Genomic DNA, 5,043 nt, shown 5'->3' with positions numbered 1-5,043 from the left:
ACCTTATTGCTACTCGTATCCTTTTTGTAAGTGTCGCATAATTTCTGCCATAAAGCATGAGCAGTCTCGCATTCTAACAATGAAAAGTACACCGACTCACCAAGGTGCAGTCTAATCGTAGACGTGTATAGCTCATCAAGCTCCTCCCACTAAAACTGAGTCATGTGCATATCTTCAATTCTAGCCGCATGGGGAATATGCAACTTTTGCTTCTTTTGGACAAACACATCATGCATTTGGTTCTTCCAAAGCTGAAAATTAGTGCCATCAAACTTCTTTATTTCATAAATGTCACGGTCTTTGCTAGTAGACATGGTGGCAAAACTACCAAAAGATTTTGGAAATTTTTTGGCAGAGTCTCCTTGTATTTGGGACCATGTCAACAAAAATACGAGATAAAATGACCAAGTATGTCACTCACAAAGAATAAAAGAGGGCAATGCCTCTCAAAAGCACACTGTATAGAGACCAACTGAGGTGCATAAACTATCAAACTGACCATAGACCGTCAACTCGGTGTCAAAAGCACCTATACCACTCTATATATGTCCTATGGCGAGGCCTCGTAAGGGATGCTCCAGCTACCTGTACTATCTTATGCACTTAGGCACAATACACACGCTACTTTGTTTAGTGGCTCACAAAAGTGTATAGATGTACACTTAGGGTTAGTAGTAGTTAGTGATGGATGGTCGGCCACATGGCCATTAAACCTAACACTACTGACATGTTCTTGTTGTTGGCTTTGCTTTGTTGATGATGAGTTAGAATGCCTTTACACTTTTTCAAATATGGAAAAATCTTGACAAATCTTTACAATCTTGAATTTTTTCTTTTTTTTGATGCTAATGGATACTTATGTAGATAAATGGACACGAAACTGATAGTTATATAGATAATGTTACACTCGCGTATCCCTCGGGTAGTTTTGATGTGAACCGTTTCCCTATAGACGGGCACTTTTTACTCTAGTGCTGGCTAGAGATTTTTTCCCCGTGTAACCACATATACACACTCGCATGTGTGGTGGTACGTTGTACTTAGGGAGACTTGTATCTTTCTCTCATACTTACACTTGAACTTCTCATAACAAAGTGAGGAAGCTTCAAGCTATCAAGCTTCTTGCTGTGTGTGTGTGTATCTACGGGTGTGTGTGTGTGTGTGCGCGTCTATAGCTTCCCTCACTCCCTTCTTCACCCAACAATGGTATCAAAGCAGGCTCTTTAGCTCCCACAAGCATTCTCCTTCCTCCATACCTCATATTAGGTTTTGCAGGAGGTGCAGCCTCGGGAAGCTTCAAGCTATCAAGCTTCTTGCTGTGTGTGTGTGTATCTACGGGTGTGTGTGTGCGCGTCTATAGCTTCCCTCACTCCCTTCTTCACCCAAAAATGGTATCAGAGCAGGCTCTTTAGCTCCCACAAGCATTCTCCTTCCTCCATACCTCATATTAGGTTTTGCAGGAGGTGCAGCCTCGGGACAGCTAGTCACCGTTTTGCTCGCCGCGGGTGCTTTGGGTGTTCGTTTTGCTCAACCTAGGACTCAAAACGAAGCTAAGAATAAGTACTACGTAACGATATCATGAATCAACATTTCTCGACACATTGAGGCTTTTCTGTAACAGCATTTATAGGTCTGCATATTTTCTATAGGTTTTGTCGGGAGTGCATTTCTTGCTAATTTATTGTTCGTGGGTGCTATGGCAAGCAACAATGACTTGTTTGGCATGCTTCAAGCTGAGAATAAGCTTGATGGGACGAATTATCCGATGTGGTCTTACATGATGAAACATGTGCTTGTTGCAAAGCCCGGGGATTCACTCTATATACAAAACAAGACGCCACCTGCAAGCGGACAACTTTGATAAAACCCCTATATACGACTCATATTAGGGAGTATGACCGCCCTTTCTATGCTTATATGACAATCAATGAAGAGAACTATCATACCCCTATCTTACATATAAAATTTAGGTCTCACATGATCTAACTGAGTAAAACTAGTCAAAGAGTGTGTAGCATAGTGAGAGGCAATGTACCAAGGAACCACTTTTGTTGATAACTAGATGTACCCTCAATGTATCTTAGTTTGACTTTCAAAGTATGTGACGGATCAACCTACAATGGCTACTTGTTTAATGATGACCCATCCAAAGCTAGTGTAGATCAACCCTTGACTTACTCCAAATCAGCCCTTATCTACGATCGGCTTGATGAAAAATTTGATGTGTGACCTGATAAAAAACTTTCCCAAAATTCATCCGAGTTCTAGTGCACATGAGTGATCAATCGTTACAAGAAATCAACCCGAGTCAGTTTCCCCCTCTCTCTCTCGCCCCCCCGCAATAAATATGATACCCCCCTCCCTTATTTTTAAGCTTGGGAGATAAATTATTGGGGGCCTGCCCCTAATTTATACGCTTATGTAACTTGTAAAAAGAACCCCCTCCCCTGCACTTACGTGGTGCGGTAAGTTTTCCATGGTGAATCCCCCGGGTTGCAAAGCAACTATGGAACATTGTGGTGGATGTAGACAAGAGACCTGGCAGTTCTACTTCTACTGTTACAGATGCAAGTAGCTCTTCAACAGTTGTTTCTTCATCTTCTCCACCTACACAGGATCAACTTAGATGGGATGGAAAGGATGCCCAAGCACATGCTTTGATTGCTCTTTTCGTGAAGCGTCATATTGTTCCACACATTTGGTCTTGCACTTCATCCAAGCAAGCTTGGGATGAACTTGCTTCTTTGTATGCCAGGCGCAATGAAGCCCGTGTGGCTTACTTGAGGAAGCAACTTGAGGAAATGCATATGGCTGAAGGTGAGTCCGTTGATATGTATGTTACAAAGATTAAGGATTTGAAAGAGCAATTGAAAAACATAGATGAGATTATCTTGGCCAATTCTCTCATCTCCACTTTGCTTAAAGGGTTGCCAGATTCTTTTCAAAGATTTGCTACTACTCTTCGTTTGGTTGCAAAAGGAATTCCCAACATGTATACTTTCGATGAGGTTATGTCACTTTTCTTGCAAGAAGAGCAATCTAGAATGAATAGAATTGGTTTGATTGAGGGAACTTAAGCACTTGCTATATCTCAAAGAGGTAAAAGCAAGCCCGGACCAGCTTTGGGCACATCAAAACCAAAGCCCCAAACTCCCTCTTCCACTAATTCTTCTAGTGATGGTGATTTACAAAAAAAGAAGAGATGAAAGTATTGTCGGAAGTCGGGACATACCATTGAGGAATGTAGAAAGCTTGCAAAGCGTAATGATAAGAAGAAGCAATCGGGCATGTCTATCATTGAGAGCACGAGTAATGCAAAGGATGATGAAGCTAATCTTGCTCAAGATGTTTGGGTTTGTGTTGTTACATGCACATATGATTCTTCATTACATTCTACATGTATGACAATGCGTGAGGCTGATCTTGATTGGTACTTTGATAGTGGTGCTTCCAAGCACATAACATCATGTAAGAAGTTTTTTGTGTCCTTGCAAGATGCACCAAAGGGGGGGCATGTTGTTTGCGCAAATAATTCCTCTTACCCTATCATTGGAGTTGGATACATAAAGCTTACGGCTGCAAATGGGGGTGTTGTGACTCTCAAGAATGCCTTGTATGTGCCAGGCATAAAGAAGAACTTGCTTTCGGTTCCTACCATTGCCTCTTCAGGTCTTCATGTACATTTTGTGGATGCCAAATGTATGGTTCATGACTTCAGCAATGGTGATGTTATTGTTATGTCTGGGACGTTATGCAATGGCTTGTATCGCATGGATACTTATGAGAGACTTGCATCAAATGCCTTGCTTGTTCGTACTCCTTCTATGGCTGAAACCGAGTTATGGCATGCACATTTTGGTCATTTAAACTTCAATAGTTTGCTCTATTTACAAAAGAGTGATATGGTTGCTGGTTTGCCCACACTTGGCTCCATTGAGAAGCATGCTTGTGAAGGTTGTATACTTCGCAAAATGCATCGTGCCTCTTTTTCGAAGGATGGTTCTGTTCATGCTATAAAAAAATTACGGCTTGTACACAATGATGTATGTGGTTCTATGAAGACTCCATCTTTTGGAAAGTATGTATATTTTGTTACCTTCATAGATGATGCTACTAGCCATACTTGGGTGTATCCATTGAAAGCAAAGAATGAAGTTTTTGCATGCTTTAAAACTTTGTGACTATGGCTGAAAATTTCAGTGTTGGCGACAAACTTATTACCCTTCGCACAGATTGTGGTAGGGAATATATGTCGCATGAGTTTAATGTTTTTCTTCGTGGCAAAGGTATTATGCATCAATGTACTGTGCCATATACACCTCAGCAAAATGGTGTTTCCGAGCGCAAGAATCGTACTCTCTTGGAAATGGCACGTTGTATGGTTAAAGGAAAGCATCTTCCTGATAAGTTTTGGATGGAAGCGCTCATGTGTGCAAACTATGTTTTGAATAGATGTCCCACTAAAGATTTGAGAGTTGTTACACCTTATGAGGCTTGGAATGGTCGAAAGCCAATGGTGAGCCATATGCATGTGTTTGGTTATTTGGCATATGCTCTTGTGCCTTCACAACAAAGTCACAAAATGCAAGACAAGGCTATTAAAAGTATCTTTGTGGGCTATAGTGCTGAAAGTAAAGGTTATCGTTTGTATCATCCATTAACGAACAAGATTGTTGTAAGTCGTGATGTGGTTTTGCTGAAAATTCAGCCAACTATTGGGTCACAAGATATGTTTGATACACTTATGCCTTTGTTTCAAAGTGGTACATTGGACAATGACCATGTAGAGCAGCCAAATGAGGTTCAAAGAGCTGAAAATTTGCATCCAAACATGGCTAAAAATCAGCATGAAGTTCAGCCCATTGATGATGTACAAGTTGATCATGAATTACATAAACGCAATTCTATCAGGGATGCACAAGCAATGCCAAGATGGCTGAAGCAAACTTTACAAGATAGTAAGCTAAGTGCTCCTTTGTGTGGTAGAAGAAGATAATCTACTCGCCATGTATCGAGTGATTTTGTGGATGTAGCTCTCATTGC

The sequence above is a fragment of the Adiantum capillus-veneris genome, chromosome 1, assembly GCF_014529385.1.
Source record: "Adiantum capillus-veneris isolate H3 chromosome 1, ASM1452938v2, whole genome shotgun sequence".
Lineage (NCBI taxonomy): Eukaryota > Viridiplantae > Streptophyta > Polypodiopsida > Polypodiales > Pteridaceae > Adiantum > Adiantum capillus-veneris.
This window is presented reverse-complemented; position numbering follows the sequence as displayed.